We start from the raw sequence: 14,674 nt of genomic DNA, 5'->3' as shown, positions 1-14,674 counted from the left end.
CACTTGCCCCAACAGCCTGTACAGCTATCGGGGGGAGGGGAGAGTGGGGGGGGTCTTTAATAGGTGCTCACTAACAACACTTACCCCAATAGTCCTCTACGGCGATGGGGGTCTTTGTCCTTGTGCGTGTCTGTGTGCGTATCAGTGGGGGGGGGAGCGGTAATGTAGTGGTTAGCGCGCTCCGTACTATGCACCCGCCGGCCTGAGTTCGATTCCCACTCACGGACTCGAACACCGGTGACGATTATCTGAACCGGGGGTCCTGGGCCTCACCTAGGTTGACTCGGCCTCAAATGAGTACCTGGTCTACTGTGTCAACATCTCCACGAGAGAGATACAAAGGCGGCCAGGAGTGGTGCTTGCCAAACACCGCCTGGTGTGCCGCGCTGGCCTTCATAGCAGAGGTCGCAACCGGGTACCCGATACCCGTACCCTACCTGATACCCGGCTACCCGTACCCTGCCGGGTACGGGTAGCCGGGTAACCGTTTGCGACCCTGGTGCGGCCGGGTACGGGTACGGGTAGGCCGTGAGTCACTGGTGAGTAGCCGTTTGTCACTCATTTTGGGTAGGGTACGGGTAGGGAACGGTTACCCGTACCCGGCTGGGTACGGGTACGGGTACCCATTTGCGACCCTAGTGCAGCCGGGTACGGGTACGGGTAAGGAATTAAAACCCTAAGTTCCTCTTCATATGCAAATTATTTTGTCAAGGCGCTCTTCCTCCTCCCTCCCAGCTTAAATAGACGCACCAAGCCTAGGACGTGTCATTCAGACTCTGTCTTATCGACAGACATGTTCTTCGCCTGAGGACGGCTGCTTGCGTTGTGGCCGAAACGTCGTGAGAATTATTTTATTATGTTTTATTTTTATTATTTTATTACTTCCCTTTTACGTGACTTTACCGAAAGAACCAAGAAGATGAATCAAAACCCGTTTGCGACCTCTGCTTCATAGGTGCTCGCTAACAGTACTTACCCCAACAGTCTGCGAAGGCTACACGGGGGGGGGGGGATCCTTTGTCTTTGTGTGTCTGCTCACAACTCCTCTGTGCACCATACGCCGCGTCCCAAGCGCGTGCGGCGCGGCACCCCGGCTGCAATCAATTCACTGGGACGGATTCTCATGCAAATTCAGTCGGCGATTTGCAGGCAACTGCCGCAGCTGTGAGGCCGGACCCCTGAATCGACACGCTCAAGAGTTCCGCTTTTGTGCCAGGCCTGGGGGAGAAAAGTGTGAGATGGAGTGGCGAGGCAGAGCGCGTAAAGTGGCGCCGGCAAGAAAAGAACGACTGAAACTTAGAACGTCTCGATGTCTGACGATCATAAATCGTATTCTTAGTTCTTTCGGTAAAGTCACGTCGGTAAAAAATGAAATTTAAATTAATAAAAATAATGACTTTACCGAAAGAACTAAGAATATGGATCCTTGCAGTCACGAAAGCGTCAAATCTAGGATCATAAATCGTCATCGGTCGAGATCAAAACGCTGCCGGATGAAGGCCTCCTCAAGTCCTCGCCATCTCTCACAATCCCGTGATGCAAATAACCATCATCTAGGTCTCTAGGTCATGGACACGAACTTATATCGTCGTTATACCTCCACATTGGACGTCTTCTCAGACGCCTTCTCTCCTTCGGCTGCCCACTCAGAAGCCGTTCTCGCCGAGGCCCACTTACTTCCCTTGACAATCACACCGATAAATCGAATTATAATCTTTGATTTTGTCCGATGAATAATTACGTTCAAATCACCAGCAGTGTTCTCTGCACGCCATTTACAATCTTCAACAGTTGAACAAGTCGGCTTTTGCTACCAATGTTATCCATGATAGAAAATATAAAGGAAAAAAACGTCACTGTTTTCACGAGGGCTGATGCTACATTGGAACGTTTGGCCAATTCTGTTCGTGAGAGTTTGGCGGAAAGAAGGCAGAGAACCCGCAGTAAAATCCACCGCGCATACGAGGGGGGTGACATTCAGCATGGCCCATCTCCTGTCCCATCCCCACAGCCCCTCACTCCTACACCTCCTGGCAAGCCCTGTTGGTCACCCATGCAAGTAGTAACCAGGCTCAAACCCTGGTAAACTTGTAAAATCCAATGAGATCGGGGGGAGGCGGGGGCGTTCACGGTAATTTGGTTGAGGGCTAATGAAATGTGAAATGAGAAAAGCGTGGATTGTAAATGCTATTTGTAATGGACACACGTTCACCGTTGACTTCAGCCGTGTCACCTTTACTAACGTGATTATGCATCTTAATGGTTTTTTTTTACATAGCATTAAATAAAGGGATTGACTTGCGGATGGATTTAAAGCCCCGTCAGCTGAACTGGTGTCTGCATCTCTCTCTGTCAGCAGCCACCTTAAATCCATCCTTGAGTTTCTAAAAACATACACACATGCGTTCGTACAGATATGGTATTCTTTCACCAAATTACCCTGAATGTACACTAAATCTTGTCGGATTTTGGATGCTTTCCATGGGTTGAGCCCGGTTAGTATTCAGGTAAGAGACCGTCAGTTGTTGTAGGCTGGGACTGCAAGGTGATCACAAGATGACGATACGACAGGCTGTTAACTCTGTCTGTGCGGACATGTGAGTGTTAGTACCCTCTACTATGAGTGCATTTTCTGCGGCTACTCCGGTTTGGTCCCAAATGCTGATAACTCAATCGTATAAATGGCCAAACATCTCGTACTTTTCATTCACCCGGACCTTCCGATTGGCACAGTTGGCTACGTACGGTGCGAAAGACGTTCAAAACACAGCACATACACTGTAGCAGGACCCTCACGAACGAGTCTTGAGACTCAAATGTCCCGGATAAATAATTAACATCGCTCTTATAATATTAATCGAGGCTTTCTTTGATTTTCATGTACTGTCCCGTATTCATTCGGCTGTTTTAAAAATAACAAATACTGCATACGCTGTGAGAATAAACACATACCTGCCAACCCATACAGTTTATCAATATTTTTAAACAGGGAAATTTAGTTCAGGTCCATACGGCGTATCAATACGGGGGGGGGGGGGGAAACATAATTTTTGTCAATTTGTGTTGTGTTTCTCTCTTGTAATGGGGACTTTGTAGGATGAACATTGAGATTAACAAGGGGTGACCAATAAGGTCTGAATTGGTATGTAACAAGGTAGGGCACTGATAATAGGTGCTTGACAGGTATGTAAACAGCGCTGCGGTATTGTTAAAAATATCAAATAAAGCACGTAAATACCAAATACCAAATGCTATCGGAACATCTACCACGTCACTAACGTCGTCACCACTTGGCGCCACAAGAGGGCGTGCAGCGCAAAGGGATTTTTAAAATTATCCACGGCGTCCTGGCAGTTTTACCACAAAATTGCCAACAAAATGGGACCTTTTAGCCAGTATCAATGTGTGGAAAAAAAATCTAAGAGTAGGTTTTTACCCTTTCTAGCAATAAAACAAGTCTTAAGATGTTCAAACACCAAATAGAAACCTTTTGCAAGGAATCAAACATGCTTGTTTGTATGTTCACCACAAGTACGTGCTCTTAATGCAAACACGATTCCTTGTAAAAGGTTTCTACTTTGTGTTTGAACATCTTAACACATAAATTTGAAGCTTTCGTGATTGCAAGGATTCATTAAAATAAATTTTAATTGTAATTAATTTTAATTTAAAATAATTTTAATTTTAAAATTAATTTTTTACCTACGCGACTTTACCGAAAACCTTAGAATATCTTAACACCTGTTTCATTGCCAGTAAGGGTAAAAACCCATTATATTTTTTTCCATAAAAATTATTGTCGTTTACCCCCTCAACCATCGGACCAGATGGCCACTTGTCCAAACGTCTTATTTATTAAACACGCCGACGTAGTGATGAAACTCCGACCAACAAAGCTGCTCCTTCGCACCACCGATGGCTTTAGACGCCTCGCGACTGAATTTAACATCGACCCTCAAAATGCTTTGAACTTCATCTGGTAGTAAACTCGGAGAAGATCCACACTGGTACCTAAAAATAATAACAATCTTCTTGGTTCTTTCGGTAAAGTCACGTAGAAGGGAAGTAATAAAACAATAAAAATAAAACATAATAAAATAATTCTCACGACGTTTCGGCCACAACGCAAGCAGCCGTCCCTCAGGTGAAGAACAGGTCTGTCGGAAAGACAGCGCCGACAGACCTGGTCTTCACCTGAAGACGGCTGCTTGCGTTGTGGCCGAAACGTCGTGAGAATTATTTTATTATGTTTTATTTTTATTATTTTATTATTTCCCTTCTACGTGACTTTACCGAAAAAACCAAGAAGATGAATCCCTGCAGTCACGAAAGCTTTAAATCGAAGTAATGACAATGTTTATATATTTGTAAACGTGGCGATCTTGTCGGGTGGTGGAAGGGTTAATGAGAACAACTTTGGCCTAAAACTGCGACACTGCGCAAGCCTCAAGAATCAGAATCAGTATTTATACTGGAGGAATCCGATGAGCTATAAAGCTCTTTTTCACAGCTGTCCACTCGGGGCAGGTAAGAACGTTACAACAACAAACACAATACAAAAACAAGATAGTAGTGCAAAGTACAATAAAGCTAAACAAATCACCCAAACACATACTAATAAAACAAAACCATTCCCATCCTACCAGACAAAGCCCACTGAGATATTAACTTATATTTCAGTTTTGACCTGACCACAAAATGATAGGTCAACAAAGTGGCTTATCATTTGGAGATTCATAGCAGCGAATTAATCCACATAATCTCAATGCATGTTCATGAATATGGAGGGGAAAAAAACGGAGGACCCGGAGAAAAAAATCCACGCAAACTCCAAATATACAAGCCCCAACATCCTGCATCCCAGGCAAGGAAGATATCACACCACCGCGGCGCCCATTAAATAAATCCAATATTCGATTTACCGACGCATTATTACACAACTACTTGGCACTTGGCAAAAGTTCTCCGAGGTCTTTGGTTTTTAATCTTTGGTTACCGCAAGGAATTTTTTTTTCTCGTAAAATGTGTGTGTTTTTTTTAAAGTGCGGCCAAAGTTCTATGGCTTAAATCCAGGCACACATTTAAAAAAAAAAACTTCGCAAAAATGGTACACCGTACTGTATGCGTGTAACCGCAGTCACCTGTGAAAATTCGCATTTCTAACAGCAAATTAAAAAGTCAAAACGTATTCCCATCATCTAATTTATATTTATAGAGCACCTTCACTCAAGGCGCTTGGCCAAAGCTTACAAAAACGATGACAGTGGAATGATGTAGCTCACAACGGCATACAACAAGGATTGAAGAATGAGTAACGACAGAGGGGCACTTCGGAATTACGGGGAGGGATGGGAAGGAGCGGTGGGACAAGGGGAGGGAAGAGAATGGGCAATGGAGAAGAGGTGAGGCTTTGAGAGAGGAATGGAATGAGGTGAAGGAAGAGGGCTGCTTAGTGAACTGGACTAGTGATAGCGTGAGAGAATGTCAAGCATTCAGGAAGGAGGCAAGCGTTCTTTGGAACGATGTCCAACGTTTGCACTTCAGTTCGAGAACAAGCTCCCAGCGAGGTGGGGCGAAACATGAGACGTCATGGCAAACAATAACACGGTACAATTCGAAAACACAACCATGCCAACCTAAGCAAAGGTATAATAGATGTTTTTTTCTTTCTAGATTATGGGTTTCTCAAAATACAGTACTGTACTTGTGACACCTGTCGTTCTGAGGATATCCATCTTGACTTAAAGCTTTCGTGACAGCAGGAATTCATACTCTTTGGCTCTTTCAGTAAAGTCACGGAGGTAGAAACATAATACGTGACTTTACCGAAAGACCCAAAGAGTATGGATACCCGTCTTCTTGTATGTAACTTTGCGTCGAACTGAGACCCCATCGGGTAAAGATCTGCAATTCACCAGCAATGATTCAAGCAAGCCTTGGCTGCTGATGAGACAGCGCTTGTCGAAACCGGTCTAGCATTTGCTTGTCTTGAAACGATGCTGCTGAATGATAATTCGTTTTTTACCCTTTTATCTGGCAACAAAACTGACGCCTTTTTTACAAGGAGTCATGTTTGCATAGACCACAGTACAGTACCTGCATTCGTAATGCAAACAAAAACATAACTCTGATAATGTATGCACTGTCCTTGAAGTTGATTGGTCCACACCCGAGACAGCTTTCCTATCAACTCCAAGCACAGTGCATACATTATCAGAGTTATGTTTTTGTTTGCATTAGGACTGCAGGTATTGTGGTCTATGCAAACATGACTCCTTGTAAAAAAAGGTGTCAGTTTTGTTGCCAGATAAAATGGTAAAAAAACAATGATCATATTTTTCTACTGGCAAATGAGGTTCCAATAATGCTGCTGAAGTTATCCACACTGCCAGAAGGCCGTGTGCCGACTGACGGTTTGTGTAAAAAATACTTTCTCTTTTTTACACGGAGAGTTGGATATGTGAAGGAAACGTATCGTCTGCTTATTTATCCTGCAGAGTTAAACAAACTTTAAACAAACGTCAAATGCTGAGCGGAATGAATAACGACACGACTCGAATTGCTTTTGCCGATTGTGCACTCTGCTCTAGCGTTCCCCCACCCCCCCATCCATCCTGTCCCATGTTTGACGAAAGACTATTGATGCACATCACTTTAACCCTTTCCCCGGTCTTGAGACGGCTGCAAGCGGTTCAAAGCGTTCATTTCATTTGTAGGAACGTAGCGCCGTTGTTTTTCAAAGACATTTCCCTCACCGCAGAGAACTGTAGTGACACGACCGCACTCTACTATAGCTGGCACCAAACTGGTGCCACACGTCCTCATGCATGGGCTTGCGGGAGCCTCAGTCTCGATACGAACGGGAAAACGAACACATTCCTGCGGAGCGAGCTGGTAGGAACGTTGGGTTGCTCGGTCAATGGCCAGGGTCAACGGCGGCGTGGTGTATTCCGCAAATATGCCCGACTGTGATGGCGGGCACAAGCCGGCCTGAGTAGGTGAAACGTTGAGTTTTATAAGGGCACCACGGGGTGACCAGCCCCTCCCAACCCAGCCCCACCCCTCCCTCCCACCCCCAACCCAGCCCCACCCTCCCCACCCAGCCCGTCCCCACCCAGCCCCTCCCCATCCTCCCCTCCCCACCCAGCCCCACCCTCCCCTCCCCACCCAGCCCCTCTCCACTCTCCCCACCCAGCCCCTCCCCACCCAGCCCCACCCCTCCCACCCCCCACGCAGCCTCACCCTCCCCACCCAGCCCCTCCCTCCCCACCCAGCCCCTCCCTGCACGACGGACACAATAATCCCCTGTGGGCTGGTGTAAGCAGGAGGTTCCTACCAGTATTAATCACGCTCATGTCTCTGCATTTTGTCCAGCCTCCTCCAAACACCGCAGTTTGTACGATGACCACACGCAGCTTGACAATCACAAGAAGGATACTGCTGCAGCAGGGCAGTCAAGTGTGTGAGCACGCATTACAAACACGTGGGACACAATAATTTCCACGGCCGGTGTGAACTTTGAAGAAAACAGCGACTGGCGAAAAAATATTGCACCAACATTTTTGTTGGCCTTGGCTAGGAAGTGGCAGCAGCTTGAGGAGGCATTCATCCAACAGTGGAAATACCGTGATGGTAAGAAATGAAGCCGCTATCATTGCATCTTTCTACCGCGTTTGCGATGCAATAACAACAATAATAACAACTAAGAGACGAGCAACACCCAACAAAGACCTCAAGTGCCTAAAATCTGTGAAATCGTAAAGCAAAGGTGATTTTAAAAAATGTAACTCCACTTTTCCAGAGCCTTTGCTTTCTCCCCGAACAACACTGGCCGTTGCGTCACGTGAACCTCTGCCAAAGCGATAAACAAAGAAACTAGAAGTTCGAGTTTTTACATGTACAAGTTCAAACACAAACATTGTTGGCTACAGACCAAGACTTAAGAACACAGGGGCAGTAAGAGTCAACTTCGCATTTGTAAGGCATGCGAGTTGCGATTGTCAATCCATTGACTTCCCTCGAACAAAGACACTATCTGCGTCAGTATACAGCCACATACACATACAGCCTCTTTGCCAATCCGCTGCTGGATGAAGGCCACCCTACACCATGCAGGTCACGGGGGAGGTCATTTGACCATTCTTCACCTGCAGAGAGTACAGACGCGGAGAGCTCAGAAGTGCAGTACAACAATGGATAGTTTCCAACTCCCCGTTGCTGCCTATAACAACCTGCGTCTGCATGGTGGTCTCCTATCCAAGCAGTAACCAGGTGATATGGCCTGTAAATGAGACTCATTCAACCTTTTCAGCACAATCATTGAAAAGTATTTATTTTTTTACGGGTATTTTTTTGTCATTGGAGTTTGTTTGACCATACTTCACCACGCTGGTCAGTACAGGTTCGCGAGGGAGGGCTGGAGGGTCATGGGCTGGTTCAGATACGAATGGATTTTGATGTTAACACAGTGGGCGGATTGCCGGGTTCATGAGTACAGTGCGCTAAACTTTGTGCCACCACACCCCCCACGCATTATTACGTACACCGAATTTTTATTATTAAGAACCTTCACCTGTATCGTGTCAACAGCTCGGTAGACGTGTATATATATTGGGGTGGAGCGGTGGTATCGTGGTGAGCGCACTACGCTATGGACTTGACGGCCTGAGATCGAATCCCAGCCATGGCTCACACCCATTGGGGCGAGTTATGTCTGAACTAAGGCTGAACGATTTGGGGGAAATATCTAATTGCGATTTTTCTGACAGATATTGCGATTACATTTTTTAAAGTCAAGCTTCAGTTCAATATTGACTGTGTTAATAGATTTAAAACATGCGATGGAGCATTACCACATGATTCCATCAGAATATGAACTGCTCTATATATTCTAACACAAGGATGATAACTTAAAATATATGAATTGCTTCCTGCATGTATTTATAAAAATGTTTTCATTGAAATAGAACAATCAAACATAGAACAATTGTTAAGTTAAATAAAAAAGTTATAATAATAATAATAATAAATGAAACAATTCCAATAAGAAACTAATAGGACTTTTAAATTCGCAAAAAATCGCAGTCTTTGTGATTTGCTAATCGCATTGTTTCAAATTGCGATTTAGATTTGAAATCGATTAATCGTTCAGCCCTAACCTGAACCTATCCTGGTTCCCCCACAACTCCCCCACCTCCCCCCCCCCACGCTGACCAACGTGGTGAAGTATGTTCAGATAACCCCAAAGACCGGCAACAGCATCAGGAGGCCTACGCACAACAGTACATTAACAAACGGATGTAGATTACTGTTATGACCACCTTAAGTAATTACATATTTGGTGTCAAAGTACGCTTAATATTAAACTGGTGTAAAAAAAAATAATTCCGAGCACGTTGGTATGCAATTTTTTTAGGCCGAACAATTTTTGTGCATATTCCACTTGCGGAAAATTTCATGACACATTTCCTCATTTCTCACGGTTCAGTAGTGCTATCTGTGCAACAAGGGGGTCATAGGTCCATGGGCAAGTGTTTAACCTACACAGATATAGCACTCCAAACAGGCAAGGGCTGACACTTCGTTCAGATTGTTCTCGAGCACTTGCAGTACGAGCCCTGTGACCTGAGTTTGATTCACACCCATGACTAATATCATTGACGGATATTATTTGAACAGATTCCTGGGCGCACCCCTCTACCAGAGGTCGCAAACGGGTTTTGATTCCTTACCCGTACCCGTACCCGGCCGCACCAGGGTCGCAAATGGGTACCCGTACCCGGCCGGGTACCCGTTCCCTACCCGTACCCGTACCCTACCGGAAATGAGTGACAAACGGTTACTCACCAGTGACTCACGGCCTACCCGTACCCGTACCCGGCCGCATCAGGGTCGCAAACGGCTGCCCGTACCCGTAACCGGCCCTCTACTTGCACCAATACGCACTGGTGAGCATGGTGAAGTAAGGTCAAACAAGCCCCTTCATCCAGCAGTGGATTGACAAAGGGGCTGTAAGTTTACACAATTGGAACCTCATTTGCCAGTAGCAAAATCTGATAATAGTTTTTTTTACCCTTTTATCTGGCAACAAAACTGACACTTTTGTTTGCTTACCCCGAGCTCTCATACTCTAATGGTGCATTGTCTTTGAGTTGTGCGCCTTTTGGCGTCATCTGGTCCAATACCATGCGAGATTGGGCTCTAAGAAACGCTGTCTCGGGTGTGGACCAATCAATTTCAAGGACAGTGCATACATTATCAGAGTTGTGTTTTTGTTTGCATTCTGATCGCAGGTATTGTGGTCAATGCAAACAGGACTCCTTGTAAAAAAGGTGTCAGTTTTGTTGCCAGATAAAAGGGTAAAAAAACAATTATCGGGCTGTAAGTTGTGCAGGTGATTTAAGATAGCTATGGTGCCACGGCATTAATAACGAGCCCTAATAATCCTAAAGGTGCCCCAGTCTAGCTCTAGGAGCATCAGCAAATAACAATGAACACTGAGACTCTAAAGTCTAAACTGTCCCTTTGTCCAGCTCTGCGAGTCTTGAATATTCACTCTGAACCATTAAATTTGTAAAGGTGCCTTAGTTGGCCTGAGTTGCAGATATTAACACGAACCCTTAATCCTAAAAGGTACCATTGTCTGACTGAGTCTGGCCAAACATCTCAAGTGCAGGATCCTTCTGAGAAAATCTTGAGCCTCAGTGATGCTCTCCTGGGTAAAGGAAACGATTATTATTACATCTGGGTGTGCATGCAAAAGTGTCACTTGGCATACACAGCTGCAATGCATGGTCTTTGATCATTTATATACATATAACGTAAATGCAAGTTATGAAATGTATATTTGGTCAGAATAGGTCTAATTAAGCAACAGTAAGGGCATCTGTGGGGGTTGGTGGTGGTGGTGGTGGGTAACACATTTAAAGAAAATGATGAAATTCGACACCAGTGTTGTTACACCGCCTGGAGACTCAACAGCTTTGCTGTTGATAATTGTTTTTTTACCCTTCTATCTGGCAACAAAACTGACACCTTTTTTACAAGGAGTCACGTTTGCATAGACCACAATACCTGCAGTCATGATGCAAACAAAAAACATAACTCTGATAATGTATGCACTGTCCTTGAAGTTGATTGGTCCACACCCGAGACAGCTTTCCTTAGAGCCTAGTCTCACATGGGTTGGACCAGATGACGCCAAAAGGCGCACAACTCAAAGACAATGCACCATCAGAGTATGAGAGCTCGGGGTAAGCGTTTACACCATTGGAACCTCATTTGTCAGTAAAAAATATGATAATTGGTTTTTTACCCTTCTATCTGGCAACAAAACTGACACCTTTTTTACAAGGAGTCATGTTTGCATAGACCACAATACAGCTTTGCTGTTGGCCAAACGATAAACAGCAGCTGTAGCAGTGACTGGCTGACCGGCTCCAACCCACACAATGCTGCACGGCATTTCATGCAACATAACCAGCATACTCGGAGTGAACCCGTGTTGGGTGGGTGCTGAACTTGGTCGAGCAAAATGTTTAGGATGGCCCTTCCGTGAATGTTTTCACGCAAAGTCAAGTCAAGGTGTCTTCCTGCTCCTTCTTGCATTCTTACGCCTCATGCCTAAGGTCCACAGACACTTTTTCGGAGCATTACAGCCGTAGAAAATTAACCTACAAATGTTACAGCCCATGAGCCAATCCACTGCTGTATCAGCTGCTGGTGGAAAGCCACATCCTTTTGGCAGGGACCACTCACGAAGCCGGCTCTGCATTTATTTTCTGCTGCACAGGGAGAGGTGCAACGGTGGGGGGGGGGGGGGGTCCCCTTGGCTAGACTACAGTAAGGCATTGGAATCGTTGGGATTAGGTGTGATGTACGCAAGTTGAACTTCTTTCACTCCATACGTAGCCACCCGTGCTAATCTGAAGTGCACGGGAAGGACAACAAACTGAACACAAAAAGCGGTTCTAAATAAATGAGTTGACATTCTATATTTCAAAGTGCATAGCTCCAGTGCTAATATCGGATAGAAGAGCATTCCAGACGGCCGCAGAAGCGCATCTGAAATCGCGCGATGCAGTGACCGTCTTTGTGCAATGCCGTGAGGATGACCGGAGTTCACGTGATGGTTTATGCTCCTTCACGAGATCAGCAAGGTATTGTGGTTCATTTGTGGAAAGCACTTTGTGTGTAACGAGTCCGACCTTATAATGTGTGCATTGAGTTGCCGGGACATTGAAGCGCCCCATAAAAGCAGATACCTTAAATCCTTATCGCTTATCCTTGGGACAAGTGTAGAGGAACTTCTTGGGTGTCTGAAAATATGGCTAACAACCCAGACCATACAGTGCCTACTTTGGTACAGTACATCAGTGGTTCCTAACCTTTATTCAGTAAGGCCGCGTGGGAAGTGGTTTGCCAAACTACTGCAGATAATACTACAGCACGATTTATTTATTTTGAAGTCACGAAAAACACCAAATGCATTTTTACTGCAGAACTAGCAGCATCAGCCATCTGATTAATGTCTATGAAGAGAGTAAGCGAAATCGTTCCGCTGGCTTCTTAGTTAAAATTTATGGCGCTTTTAGAGTAAGTTTAATTCAGAAAAATGGTATTGGTGGTACGGTGGTCCACACGTATCCGTATATCTATTATTTTTAAGGTTCAGTCACCCCCAAGTTTAGAATAGTTTTGAAGCACTGCAGTGGAGTGCTGTACAGTATTACAGGATTTCGAAATAAGAATGTATTTTATTAATATAAAGACGGCAACAACAAAAATCCCGCTGACAAATATACACTGGAAAACAATGATCAACGGCACGTTAACCACAGAAAGGGATGCGTACACACAATTAGAAATTCATATCCTCACTTGTTTTGAGCGTTGTACAATATTCATTTGGATTAAACGTATCACAGTTCCAACTCTAAGGAGGTACGTGGTCACATTACCCACAAGCAGTGGCGTTACTAGAGTTGGTGTCACCCCGTGCGTAACTCATGGTGTCACCCCCATGGACCTCCGCCCGTACCAGACCGTACGAAATACTTAGTAATGTTTTTTTTGTACGTATATCACTGAATGTAATGGCAATAGTAGTGACATAAACAACTCGCAAAATTAAAATGACACCTTTAAATTACAATATTTCCTTTAATTACTACTTCATTCTCAAAAAAGCTATTGATATAGGTTCACAAATACTAATTACCAAAATATTGTAGCTAAAATACCAGAAAATTTCACTAAATCGGCGACTATAAAAACACGAGCAGCAACGAACACAAGAGCGCGTGCAGACGAGACCACGTGGCTCGAAGCGTCACTGCAGTTGGGTAACAATGATAGCTCTGACCGGGAGCGCATTAGAAGGTTAAAAAAGTAAATTAGCATCGAGTTTTAGCCTTGTAGGTATATTGATACAGTACATGTAAGCTGGGCTTACGAAAAAAATCTTGTTATAACTAACTACAGGGATATTTTTTAAAAAATAAAAAATCTGCTGAAACACAAAAATTGTAAAGACAGTAATTTTGGTGTCTTTTTTTTTATTTGGTGTCACCCTCTCTGATGGTGTCACCCGGTGCGGTCCGCACCCCACCGCAACCCCCCAGAGACGCCACTGCCCACAAGCCCTATTATCGGAGGGAGCTGTTGGGTCCGCAAAAACTCCTGTTATCTGCGGACCGATTCTTCGAATTATCCGTAAGTTTTTTTGTTCTTCCGGGATAAACGGAGTAAATTGTGGGGTGATAGTAATAGGTTGTTACCCTTTCAACTGGTACAAAAACTGACACCTTTATACAAGGCATCATGTTTGCAATAACCACAACACAAGCAGTCCAAGTGCAAACAAAAAGAAACAACTCTGATAATGATAATGACATGCACTGTCCTTGAAGTTGATTGGTCCACACCCGAGACAGCTTTTCTTAGAGCCTAGTCTCAATTGGTGTTGGACCAGATGACGCCAAAAGGCGTACTATATTTTGCCACTGGTAAAGGAGGTCTCATAGTGTTATGGGATGATGTTGCGGTGAATAATTAGGATCCGCGATATTCATCAAACAACATCACCGTGAATCCAAATAAAAATCCTGACATCGTCTCGGGTGCGATTCATGTGCAAAAACTAAAGTATAAAACGTGTCCGTCAATTCTAGATTTGAAGCTTTCGTGACTGCAAGGATTCATACTCTTAGTTCTTTCGGTAAAGTCACGTAGGTAAAAAATGAAATTAAAATTAATAAAAATAAAATAAAAATCACGACGTTTCGGAGGCAACACGAGTCTCCATAATCAGGTGTTGCCTCCGAATCGTCGTGATTTTTATTTTATTTTTTATTAATTTTAATTAAATTTTTTACCTACGTGACTTTACCGAAAGAACTAAGAGTATGTGTCCGTCAATGCGAAATATGCTGGAAGACGCTCAGGAAAGTGTGAGTGCACTACACGTGACCACAATACACCTACACAATGTGACCGTGTCACCCCACGCAATCCCGCCCTACCCATACTTATTTAACCGGAGTATTCACCTGAAGTGACACGGGACAGCAATTTGGTGGCGGTCTTACCATCTCACACCATTAACAATCACCGCTGTTTCGAGGTCTCCTGACGTCAAAGACTGTTGGAACTGCCAACGCCCTCGGTTCACCTA

The 14,674-nt window shown here is 44.6% G+C and overlaps 1 protein-coding gene across 2 annotated transcripts in view; it reads right to left on the bottom strand.

Annotated features, from left to right (window-relative positions):
- The window catches only part of LOC133348875 (breakpoint cluster region protein-like), a 125,772-nt gene that overhangs the window by 102,799 nt on the left and 8,299 nt on the right, over positions 1-14,674 (bottom strand). The gene's annotated exons all lie outside the window — the stretch shown is intronic.

The sequence above is a fragment of the Lethenteron reissneri genome, chromosome 28 (assembly GCF_015708825.2).
Source record: "Lethenteron reissneri isolate LAM-NWPU_2019-01 chromosome 28, ASM1570882v1, whole genome shotgun sequence".
NCBI lineage: Eukaryota > Metazoa > Chordata > Hyperoartia > Petromyzontiformes > Petromyzontidae > Lethenteron > Lethenteron reissneri.
This window is presented reverse-complemented; position numbering and strand designations above follow the sequence as displayed.